The sequence below is a fragment of the Podarcis liolepis genome, assembly GCF_965112155.1.
Source record: "Podarcis liolepis genome assembly, chromosome: 1".
Classification (NCBI taxonomy): Eukaryota; Metazoa; Chordata; class Lepidosauria; order Squamata; family Lacertidae; genus Podarcis; species Podarcis liolepis.
Window position 1 is genome coordinate 123266093 of NC_139554.1, and position 13300 is coordinate 123279392.

Below are 13300 nucleotides of genomic sequence, written 5' to 3' on the forward strand. Positions count from 1 at the left end.
AAATGTCTTGCGAGTTCCTGCGGGGTTTTTTTTCCTTCCCCCCCTTTTTCTAAGCCGCTAAGCCGCTTATCAGCTGATCCGATAAGCCGCTAATAGCGCTAATCCGCTAATCCGTCAATGGGCTTGCTTTGCAAGACGAAAAAACCGCTAGACGAAGAGAATCACAGAACGGATTCTTTTCGTCTTGCGAGGCACCACTGTACCTCGGGTTAAGAACTTAATTCGTTCTGGAGGTCTGTTCTTAACCTGAAACTGTTCTTAACATCAAGCACCACTTTAGCTAATGGGGCCTCCTGCTGCCGCTGCGCCACCGCTCCACAATTTCTGTTCTCATCCTGAAGCAAAGTTCTTAACCCGAGGTAATATTTCTGGGTTATCGGAGTCCGTAACCTGAAGCGTATGTAACCCGAGGTACCACTGTATTTGAGTGTCATCCCATTTCCTGAAAATTCGCATTGGTTTTTCGTCTTAGAAGCCGAGCCCTTCTAATGCAAATACTTTCATCTTTTAAAAACCTCGAGACTGATGATGCCCTTCAGCACTGAATATGGTGGTTGTGATCACATCTATTTAAGGAGTGCTTGGGAATCTCCGCTGTCCCAAGATTCCTAGTAGCCAATGCCTGTGGCACGCACAAATCAATGGCATGCTTTTATAAGGTTTCGTGTATGTGTGTTTTCCAAGTAGTTTGTTAGTTCACACAAGCAAGCCCTGCTTAGAACAGGGCTGGCAAAGGCTATGGCAAAAATACCTTGAGCTTCCAGCTGACGTCTCTGAAATACAGATGCCTTGTCTGTTATTGAATATGCTCCTATAGAAACAAGTATATGTTGCTGTTATCTGCTACTACACTACATGTAAGTGCATGTGGCCATTGTTTTGAGATCCGGCGCTGGCTCCCATCAGCCCTGCCAGCGTGACCAATAGTCTGGGATGATGGGATTTGTAGTCCATCATAATCTGGTAGATACCAGGTTGCGGTAGGCTGTTTTAAAGACATATCTTTATAAACAGTAGCCATCTAGAAAACCTACCAAGTTTATTTTTAACATACTTGTATTCAGATTTTTAGTCAAGCTGCATTAAACATACAAATTCGTTTATGAAAATTGAGTGTTTAAAAATTATTTTGAAAGATTATTGACTAGAAGAGGAAGGAAGGTGAGGATAAAGTAATGTTAGTAGGATGGTGAAAATTGGAGATTAGAAAGGAAGAGCAGGTGCCCAGTATATATTTTGTAATTGCAATCTTCCCCGTAATTGCTACATATTAACAAGCTTGGGCTCCCTAGAAAATTCAAATTCTGCATGAAGTTATTAAATTTCACATACTGAAAATCCCAGAGGATATCCAGAACTTGCAATGAAATCCTGGGTGGTATTAGCTCTGGAGATGGGGGAAATGAGCACTCAGCCATGAAGCTCATCTCGCTACTTCTAAGCATACAGCTTTTGGGGGCGAAATATATCCACTTATGCTATCTTCAGGCAAAGACAAGCTATAAAACATAAAGGCTTACCTCCCTGGATGCAATTATGGGGATGTAAGTGAACATTTATAATTTTCATCTCGTTTTCTGCTATGTCAAACATCTCATATTCAACTTTGTATTTTGGATCTTAGCGCGAAGAGGTGGAATGCAGCAAGCTAAGGCATTCAGGACCATAATTGTCCTGTGTTAAGCAGTATTTTAGGTAATTACACATTCCAACGTCTTTTAAGGATTTGTGGGGTGCTATGCCAGTTTCTCATTGAAATGTGTAATTTAAACATATCTTATAAGGCGGTTGGCTTGAATCAAAGAAGGAAAAACTTGGCCCCAAAGTTATCCTGTCCTTTTTTCATTTAAGATAAATATTGGACTCCCATATATAGCATTATTAACTAGGAAATGTACTTGATCCTAACTTTGGATTTTTAAAATCTTGATTCTGCCATGGATATGATGCTATGACTTCCTTAGTCTTGGAACAGGAATAGGGGCACAGGACACAACCTTATAAATGCCATTTTGGTTACATTTCAGTCAGTGTTAGAAACTGAGATATAAAAGCTATTTGCCATGTGGCTCCTTAAACCTAGGTTTCAGACGCACTAACAGAATTTTTAGGCACTTTAAAAAAAAACAACAAATTACAAAGCTGAAAATGAATTGTGTTTATTGTCAGCTCTAAGTAAAATCTGACTTGCGCCATAGCAAGGCAGCAAACAAACAAACAAACAAACAAACAAACAAATAAATAAATGCTGTTGTGTGCCAGCCAACCAGATGATGGAGATGCCAGGCCCCATCCTGGTGCCCAGGCATCTTCACTTGGCCAATAGCTAGGTGCAAAATGCACCTGGCACCAGGCTAATTTTGAACACTGATTTCAGTGTAACTGAGACATGGGACCTAGGGCTGGACTGTGTAGATAGGAGAGGGCTTGATTCTCTCTCTTTTGTATACAATTAGTATTAAGGTTTCTGTTTTACAATTTAAGATACTCATTTTGCATCCTTAAGATATCTGTGACTTCCCTTCTCTTCTTTCCATGGTTCATTTTGCAATATATCAAAAATTATGAGACCGATATCATAATATGGATTTCAAAGCAGTTTTGGATGATACATCAATATATCACCCAGCCCTAGCCTAGACATACCATTGTGGTGACCTAGGTAAGGTGCCATTTGGCGATTCGCTTATATATCAAGAGTTTCTAACCCTGATTGTGGAACATTAATGCCCATAACTTACTGGGTGGAATACAGCATTCTGCTGAGGTGATAGTTGACTTCCGCTAGGGCAACAGTTTAGTTGAATCCGGCCAGTCGTATAAAATACATGTTCAATGAATTATACTCTTTAATCATAGAAGTGTGAAGTTACATGAGTTCATTGGTTTGTGTGTGGTGACTTCAGGCAAAAAACCCTTCTCCAAGCACATGATATGTTTGAATAATACTGAGAAGAATTTGTGAAGGGGTTCGCATTGTTAAGAATTAAAGTGGACCAATGCTCTTAGTGGGATGAGTTGAGGGAAAACGATAGATAAATGCATTGATTTATTCAGACGGCTGCATATTCTGTGCAGAATTCAAGTTAGAACTTTTTGCGAAAAACCGTGAGTAAAACATTTCAAAATGTGACAAAACTAAACTGTATTTAGTTTACTTATGGACAAACGTAAACATGTTGCTTTTTCAGGAAGATAATATTGTGGTACATGTAATGCTAATACACAGAAATGTGGTATTTCTTATTTAAAAGTTGTAATAGTCTAATTAGGTAATGGATGTGATCAGAATGCGGTAAATACAGAATGTGTTAATAGAAATATCCTTTTAAATTATATTTTAAAAATTCAAATGGGAAGTGAAAACAGGTTTTGCTTTGTTTATTTCTGTTTTTGTTTATTTCTGTTTTACTACTTTGCTCACTACTACCAGTTTTAAGGAGTTTTAAAATGTAGACATAGAGATGGAGTAACACATAACAAAGTATAATTTATCTTTGATCTAATAAAATTTTTCAAATCCATACGCAAGAATGCAGATTTACAAAATGTATTGGGTTTCAAGAGACACTGCTATTTATAAAAAAGGCCATCCTCTGTAATACAACAATTTTAAAATATATTTGTATAAGTTTAAAACAGGGTAGATAGAGTTAAGATTATACGGATTACAATACTATATATGTCTACTAAGTCCCACTGAGTTCACTGGGGCTTACTCCCAGGTAAGTGGGTACAGGATTGCAGCCTTAAATCAGCAGGTGGGGATAGTGGGAATAACATTTATAACGAGTTTCCCGTAGTGTAGTCCATGCATTTCTTGAGCAAATGTGCATACTGGTCTGTTGCTATGACAATTAAAGCAAGTTGGTTTGCAACCAAATGCAGGAATTATACTATCTAGCAACACAATCGATATCTCTGGCTGTGCATCCCAAATGCCTTTTTTTTACTACACCATTGCATCCGCTTAGAGACGTTTTGTATCTGCCTATAATTTCATGCACTTGAAGGTCAGATACTGTTTTTTGTTTGCATGGAGAATTAGGCTTTCATTGAGCTTATTTATGTGACTGCCTTGCAGTTTTCAACCAGTGTGCCATGACACCCTGAGGTGCCTTGATTGATGGTCCGGGTGCTTCAGGCAACACTGGCCTCTGTCCCTCTTTCCTTCCCTCCTCCTCTGATGCCCTCTCACGTCTCTGCCTCCCAAAGGCTTGCACAGCTGTTTGTTGTAGCAGCCCTGGCTACAAGCTCCCCAGGCGAATGGTGCCTCTGGGGCTGGCCAGGGGGTGCCCCTGTGGGGCAGTGTCTCTTTGGCACCTCTCTTGGGGGCAGAGGGGCAGCTCAGAGACCAGGGACGGCAGCTGCGGCTGCCCAGTGGACTCCCAAGGAGAGGGGAGAAGAGGTTGAGGGAATACTCCACAAGGGGAGGGTATATCTGAAGGAGCGTCTCCACCCCCATCGTTCTACCCGGACACTGAGGTCCAGCTCCGAGGGCCTTCTGGCGGTTCCCTCACTGCGAGAAGCCAAGTTACAGGGAACCAGGCAGAGGGCCTTCTCAGTAGTGGCGCCTTCCCTGTGGAACACCCTCCCACCAGATGTCAAAGAGAACAACAACTACCAGGCTTTTAGAAGACATCTGAAGGCAGCCCTGTTTCGGGAAGCTTTTAATGTTTGATGTATTATAGTATTTTAATATTCTTTTGGAAGCCGCCCAGAGTGGCTGGGGAAGCCCAGCCAGAGGGGCGGGGTATAAATAATAAATTATTATTATTATTATTATTATGATGATGATGATGATGATTGAAAAGAGGTGAGGGGCTTCCAGCTTTGCAGGCAAGGGTTGGCATAACTAAGCTGAGTCCCACAGGGGTGCTTCAGAAAAAAGATAGTTGGTCAAGGGAGCCGTGGACCCCAAAAAGGTTGAAAAACCTCTGCCTTACTTTCTTTTCTTTTTTTTGCACTGTCAGAAAATGCCATTTCTGCACGCAAAGCGGCCTTGCTCTCCTGAACAGACAAATCTGTGTCCATCCCAGTGTGTTTGATTGAGATTCATGAGTTCAGTTTTATGAGAGAAGTGTAGAATTTAACATGTTTATACAAAATCAGGATTCACACCATTGTTAAAAAGCAACATGTAATGGAACAGCTCTTTAAAACTCCCAATTTTAGCTTTTAAAAGTCCACCAGTTTTTATCTACTCTAGTTTGCAACATCCATACAGGTTTTTGTATGCATTATAAATCTTCAGAGCACTCTCATATTAATAGCAAAATACATCAAATCTTTTATTTTTGCTCTGGTCAAATCTTCTGAATTCATTGTTATGGGCTCTTCTATAATCTCTACCCATTATCTTTTGATTCCAGTCAAACCATCATTCTTTTAAATCTTAAAAGGTTGAAGCTAATTAGCAGCACTAACCAAACTAAGGTGTAGTTGTTTTTTTACTGTTTAAAATGTTGACTAGTTTAAAATATGCTCTTCCATTTCAACTGGCAGTTTGTATTGGGTTCATTATTTAGTTAATTATTATTCTTTGAGTAAAATAATTTCTATACCTCCTTTCAAGAATAAAATTCCACCCAAGGCAATTCACATAAAATAGAATAAAAAGGTAAAGGGCCCCCTGACCATTAGGTCCAGTCGTGACCGACTCCGGGGTTGCGGCATTCATCTCGCTTTATTGGCCAAGGGAGCCGGTGTACAGCTTCTGGGTCATGTGGCCAGCATGACTAAGCCACTTCTGGCGAACCAGAGCAGCACACGAAAACGCCATTTACCTTCCTGCTGGAGTGGTACCTATTTATCTACTTGCACTTTGACATGCTTTTGAACTGCTAGGTTGGCAGGAGCAGGGATCAAGCAACGGGTGCTCACCCTGTCGCGGGGATTCGAACTGCCGACCTTCTGATCGGCAAGCCCTAGGCTCTGTGGTTTAACCCACAGCGCCACCCGTGTTCCTATAAAATAGAATAGAGAACACCATATTATTAAAATTAGCAATCCAACATCATTCCAGGGATAGTTCACTCAGTAGACTGTGGGTTCAAGTCCCACACTGGACAAAAGATTCCTGCAATTGCAGGGGGTTGTACTAGATTACCCTCGCGGTCCCTTCCACAATTCTATGATTCTCTGGAAAATACAGCCTAATACAGTCACCAAGACAAGGGTCGTATAGTCAGATCGGACCCCCAGGAACAGTTCCTGCAAGACAAAGTAAAAAAAATGTTATTTTATCCCAGCTGGTTATGACATAGCATTCCCTGTATAAATGAATGAATAAGACATGTTGAAGACACAAGATTTACCCACCCTGGAAGAATGGCAGATGAAGCTGATGGACTATATGGAACTGGCAGAAATGACTGGCAGAATCCGAGACCAGGGAGAAGAGTCGGTGGAAGAAGATTGGAAGAAATTTAAAGACTATCTACAGAAATATTGTAAAATTAATGAATGTTAGAATGATGTTGGATAGAAATTAAGTGGTTTCCAGCTGTAATGCTTTAAGGGAATATGAAAAATGGGTTGTTAATAGGGAAAAATCTAATGTTACTATTTTAAGACCAAAGATTAGGATAAACAAAGAGGGTAAGGATTTGCTGAGCCAACAAATTGAACTGGAATACAAAAAAGGGCGGTATGAGGAGGTCCGGGAAACAAGCTAAGGAAAATAAGTAATAGAAAAATGGAGTGGTTTTTAATCATTTTTATTTTGTATTTTTTTCTTTTTCATTTTGTATTGTAATATTTTTAAAAAATCTTAATAAATATCTTATATATAAAAAAAGAATAAGACATATTGAATGTGTAAACAGAAACTTTAGTAATTGGATCTGACTCATTAATGGGACTTCTTCATCTTGAGAAGATAAATGACAAACGTCTTTGGAAATTCTCCAGCCACTTTGCCATGCAACATCTCCCCCCCCCCCCCACACACATATTTGATGCGGGGGAAGCTAGTCCTCTTAAGCTTATAGAATTAGCTCCAACAGTTCTTTGGGTCCTGACCTATATTCCTTCTGTGCAACAGCAACTGTAAGTCTTTCAGAGTTGATGACCCTCCTGTAAAAGAGAGAGAGAGAGAGAGAGAGAGAGAGAGAGAGAGAGAAGCTCACAAAGAGTTCCTGATCTTGTGTTGTTTTCAGCGCAGCTTCAGCTTTCCATGTACTTCTTTAACCTGTAAACACAAAAGAGGTTGGCACGAGTTCAGGCTTTGCTGTTTTAGCGAAAGCGTATTGGAACAGAACCTTTCGTGTTATGAGGAATGCTGTTGCATTTACGCTCGCATCTCATGCAGAGGTCAACTTCCCAAGTTCCCTTTTCTCCTATCTCTGCCTTTACAGTAAGGAACTGACCAAGAAACTTCTAAGTGCTGCTTCTGTTCAGCAAGGATATACCGTATTTTTCGCCCCATAGGGCGCACCTAGTTTTTATGGGGGGGGGAATAAAGGGGGGGGAATTATTTTTTCCCCCAGGCGCGGGGCTGGGGCGGGGGAAGCCCGAGCTTCCCCCAACCCCAGCCCCCAGAACAGGCAGCTCTCTGCAAGCCGTGGGAGCCCAGCGCCGATCTCCCACGGCTTGCGGAGAGCTGCACGAAGCTCGAAGCCTGGGCCGCGCTGAGCTCAGTGCGCCCCAGGCTTTGGCATGCAGACAACTCTGCGCAAAGCCTGGTGCACACCGACCCCTCTCGCTCTCCAGGCTTCAGCGAAAGCCTGCATTCGCCCCATAGGACACACATTTTCCCTTCATTTTTGGAGGGGAAAAAGTGCGTCCTATAGGGCAAAAAATACGGTAATCTGATTTGAGGTCAAGAAGGGCGGTTCTGGAATGTCATTGCCAACATCATCATTAAATTGGCCCCTTGTACCCGGGCTGGTTTTGTGATGGTGTTTTCATGGGTCTGACTCTGCTTCTTATAAGAGCCTTAATGTGCTTAAATGTGTGTTGAGAGGCTTTTAGGAAGTGCAGTTGCTTTAGTAACCAGGTCTAGACATTGATAGAGTCAGAAAAGGCACTGTTTTTAAAAGAAGAACAATGCACCCCCATCTTTCTTGGGAAGACGCCATTATCCAGTCTCTTCTCTGCCCTAATATGATTGATGATAACAGCTCATTTAGTAATACAGTGGCACCTTGGTTGTCAAACTTAATCCGTTCCGGGAGTCTGTTCGACTCCCAGAACAGTTCGGAAATGAAGGTACCACTGTATATTGGTTTGTTCTTTTTTCAGTTTTGGAAACCACTTTAAACAATCAAGTACTGGGCTGTTTAACTGAATAGTTTCTTGGTCCGTTTCTTACAGGGAAATTAGAATGGAGGACCCCTTTAATAGGGCAGAATCAGATGTAGATGAACTGGGCAAAGGAATACAGTACTGTGGACTTTGAGATGGGGAGTACGTAAAAATAACAGTGCAGGGCATATTAGAAATGTCGGTGGTTGTGATTTATACCCACAGTTGGAAGACAGCATGCAATCTGTTCTTCTGAAGCAGGGGCTGCATTTAAGAAAAGCTGCTCTGGTGGCTTGGATTCCTTAAATGTGCAGATCATGCCAGCCGTAGGGACTGGACCGCTTCAAATGAGAGTGGTGCTGTAAGAGCGATTTAATTTGGGCGAAACAGGTTTGCAGAGTCACTGTAATCACACTTCATGTTCTTTCCGCATGGAGGATATAATGTAGTTGTCACTCAATCCTCTGTACTCCCATAATAATACGTTCTCTGCATAAGACTAAAGGTCTATCTAGCCCAGGGGTCAGCAAACTTTTTCAGCAGGGGGCTGGTCCACTGTCCCTCAGACCTTGTGGGGGGCTGGACTATATTTGTTTTGGGGGGGGGACGAATTCCTATGCCCCACAAATAACCCAGAGATGCATTTTAAATAAAAGCACACTTTCTGCTCATGTAAAAACACCAGACAGGCCCCACAAATAACCCAGAGATGCATTTTAAATGAAAGGTCACATTCTACTCATGTAAAAACATGCTGATTCCCAGACCATCTGCAGGCCATATTTAGAAGGCAATTGGGCTGGATCCAGCCCCTGGGCCTTAGTTTGCCTACCCATGATCTAGCCTGTCACCCTGTTGGCAATAATGGCCAGCAAGATACCCTTGGGCAGTGTTAGAAACTGGGATAGGAGTGCTAGAGCCATATGGCTCCCGGGACCTAGGTCGTGGGTGCCAAAACAAAATATCTAGGAACCTTATTTTTTATTTTATTTTTGCTGCCCTGTTACCAGGCCAGGCAGCCCCACAGCAAAATAAATAAAATAAAACAAAATTGCTGCCAGGCAAATCAGGTGGTCTACAGGGTAGCGCAGCAGCAAAAGAAGCCCTTGTCTCCAGCATTTGAGGTACAGAGCCTGTGAACATGGAGTTTCCACGTCTAGCTGTTAATGCATGCTTAATTCATAGCTCTATCTTCCATAAGAGAACTATTGCACTCATGTCCTGCTTATGAACTTGCCATAGGCATCTGGTTAGCCACCCTGAGAATGGAATACTGGACCAAATGATTCAGCAGGGCTGTTCTTAATCTTCTTAACTTCTGTCCTTATTTAAAAGCTATTTAAACTACTGTCTACCACATCTATTTTTTGCCAGTGAATTCAGCAAGTTACTCATTGAGTGAAGAAGTACTTCCTTCTGTCTGTCACAACCATACCACCAATAAATTTCACTGCTTGACCTTGAGTTAATGGATTTGGCCTCATTTGGATGTAACTTCTCTCCGCTTATTACTCAGGACTTTCTTGTTGCACTGTAATGAAAGACTTTGTTGATTAATTAACCATGGTTTCCTGTTACAACAGGTTCAAAACAAATCAGGATTTCAAGCCAAGCTCATAGTGCACTTCCAGATTCTAGTAACCACGGTTTGCCAGTTCAGTGGCAGTACAGTGGTGCCTCGCAAGACGAAAAGAATCCGTTCTCTGATTCTCTTCGTCTAGCAGTTTTTTCGTCTTGCGAAGCAAGCCCATTGACGGATTAGCGCTTTTAGCGGCTTATCTGCTGATCGGATCAGCTGATAAGCGGCTTAGCGGCTTAGAAAAGGGGGGGGGAGGAAAAAAAGCCAGCAGGAACTCGCAAGACATTGTCTTGCGAAGCAAGCCCATAGGAAATTCATTTTGCGAAGCACCTCCAAAACGGAACACTCTTTCGTCTAGCGAGTTTTCCGTCTTGCGAGGCATTCGTCTTGCAGGGCACCACTGTATCGCCCAAATATTTGTTAAAAAGAAAACTGATGAACTTGAATGTTACTTCAACCAAACCCACACATGCATGCACATCAAGAGCATTACATTGTATATATTCTTAGCATGATAACATCCCCCAAAAAACCATTGTTCTGCAGAAGGGTGCAACTACCAGAGACCCTTCTCCCTTCAGGATAGATCAGCGGAAAGAATTGCAGACTCCTGTTGTGTCTGGCTTGCATTCATGAGAGTCAGTTTAAGAATTATTATTCCATAAAAGCCATATGTTGTGTTAGAACTGGTTGTTCAGATTGTTTACAATATTACTCACTCCTGGCAAGTTTCCGTTAACTCTCCATGAAAACCTGCAGTGTCTCCATAATTCATCTTTATTACCTGACAAAACCTGACTTAGCAGACACAGTTTATATAACTTGCAACCTGAAGTCAGCAAAGCATCCCTGGTCTGATGCGCAGAAAAGACCTGTTTCTAAAATGCACAGGGCAATAACTGAGAGGAAGCAGCTGTCAAATGATAGCCAATGTGCAAACACTTCGTTGCACTTCCACCCTGATAGGCTGCTGCTTTTATGCTGCGCCAAACCATCCTTTCGTTTGCCAGAAACGTCGCTTTGGTTGCATAACAATTTCGCTGAGGGCAAATGAGGTTTAGGGACTGTGGTCTAACTCTGAATAGTTTTGGTTGACTTCTGATGTTAGCACGAAACCAAATTTGATTGGCTGCACGATGTCTTCCACTTTTCTAGGGGTGAAACTATACATGCTGCATTGAGTTCTGTGGTCTTTTTAGGGACGGCTTTGCTTTTATAGAACTGAGTTCCTGGAGGCTGCAAATTGAAGAGAGGGGAGAGGGGACCATCTTACTTTATCCCCCCCCCCCCCGCCGCTGCCATTTTCCTACTAAGAATATTCACCACCCAGGTTCTTTTATCTGCAGGGGGGAAAGATGAGGATGCCTGGAAGTTTTCTACTGTGAGATAAAAGTAGCTGGGTGTGGGGGGAGGTTGCCAGATGTTTGCCAAATGCACTCCTTTGCAGGTCCGGTGTGCCATATTTTTAATGTTTATTACATGGTGTTTTATTTCTTCTGCTATGGATAAGTTTATGATTGCAGGTGAAACCAACTTTTAAGGCTTTGGTGTTGAATGTGATCAAGCCATACCTCTTCCTGTGAGCATTGATTCTGGATGCTAGAAAACGCAGAAGGCAGTCGTAACGTTCTTAGGCCAAGTCACGATCACCACTAACCAGTGTTAGAAACTGAGATATAAAAGCTATTCGCCTATGGCCGCTTAAACCTAGGTTATGGACACAGCAACAGAATGCCCCCCCCCCCGCTTTTTTTTTACAAGATTAAAAAAGCTCAAAAAGATTTGTGTATATTGTCAGCACACAAAAAATAAAAAATCACAATGTGGTGGTTTCTTACTTTTTTTTGCTGCTGTTTTGATTCCCTTGGGTTATTTAAGGTGTCTTTCTTCATGGCCATTCCAAAATGAAGGTGTCAAAAATAAAAGGAGCACCCCAAATCAATGTATTTGGGCACATTATTCTGGAGTAACTACCATTTCCCGATTCTGTACTGGCAACTGAAAACAGTTGCACAAGAGAGCAATACCATTTTCTATAACATTTTAAGTAAGTCACTTTCTTGGATAAGTTTGGTATACTGTAGAATCTTTCTGTCTCCTACCCCCACGGGTACTGCCATCACACCCTGAGTACAAAATAACTCCTGCTAAAATCTTACATTCGTTTTTCATATGGTCTGGTCCTCCTCTGAAGATTGTAAAAAACAACAACAACCTTCTCCAGTCTTCAGAGAGTGGCTGCCCTTTGGCCTTGCTGTTTCCAAGTGTTCTAAAAATTCCAGATGGGATGGCTTAAAAAAAAACAACCTAAGGTGTACAGCAAACAAAAATGTAATGTGTGAATATTCCCTATTGCAAGCTTAAAAAAGAAAGAAAGAAAACTGTGAGGAGAGTATCAGAAGCAGGTTTGCGCTATATAGGAATAGGAGAGGAGTGTATGTTTGAGCAGGGAAATCCAGATGTTACTTCTGTAAGACAGGTGTGGGGAACCTTTGGCCCTCCAGATGTTGCCGAACGACAGCTTGAACTGAACTACAACCTTTGCTGGGGCTGAAGGAAATTGTAAGTCAGTAACATCTGGAGAGACCAATGCTCTCCAAACCTGCCTTAAGATAGGCACTTCTGAATTGGTGCAGTTGGGGTTTTTTTTGAAGAAGAAGAGTTGAGTTTGGATTTTATATCCCGCCTTTCACTCCCTTTAAGGAGTCTCAAAGTGGCTAGCATTCTCCTTACCCTTCCTCCCCCACAACAAACACTCTGTGAGGTGAGTGGGGCTGAGAGACTTCAGAGAAGTGTGACTAGCCCAAGGTCACCCAGCAGCTGCATGTGGAGGAGCGGAGACGCGAACCCGGTTCCCCAGATTACGAGACTACCGCTCTTAACCACTACACCACACTGGCTCTCAACTCAACTAGGAACAAATCAAGAAGAATCGGAAAGTTTGCTTGCATCTTGCTTCTGCATACCTAGAACGCAGCATCTCCCCCCCCCCCCCCAGCAACAGAGAACTGAAAAACAGTCTATTGCTTTTTAGACAACGGGATTGTTGAAATGTTTGGTACCGGTTCTCAGAAATGGTGCTGAACGAGAGGTGAATTTGGTGCATCAAGTGGTAACCGGGACTTGCGTAACAAGCACAATGTCCCCCGAAGAAAAGGTACAATGTGAAATTAGGGATGCATGACTACATTTCCAAGCATGGTCTTAAGTTCGGCTGTATGTGATAGTCACATGAAAGCGATCATGAGCTAGCAGAAAGGATTAGGATCATACTTGAGTCAAGGGTACGATCTCAACAAGGGGAATTCTTGCTAATGCTTAAAGCAATTCAGATGAGGCAGGCACTTCATGTTTTCAGGCTTTGCTGAGGACTTATTGATGTGTGGGACGTGGGTAGCAGCTCTGGGTGAAGCAGACAAGCCTCTGGCACTATAACTGAATGGCTTTACTGGATCTTCTCTTCAGAGTGCTTGT

General features: G+C 42.3%; 1 protein-coding gene across 6 annotated transcripts in view; it reads left to right on the plus strand.

Annotated features, from left to right (window-relative positions):
* SLC39A10 (solute carrier family 39 member 10) overlaps nt 1-13300 on the plus strand; it is a 59354-nt gene that overhangs the window by 8049 nt on the left and 38005 nt on the right. Inside the window, exon 1 of one of the 6 annotated variants that reach the window (XM_083468177.1) lies at nt 2554-3108. The exons of the other annotated variants lie outside the window; for them this stretch is intronic. The gene's annotated coding sequence lies outside the window, so the exon portion shown is untranslated. Of the gene's footprint in view, nt 1-2553; nt 3109-13300 lie in introns of those variants that run through there. 6 annotated transcript variants of the gene reach the window in all.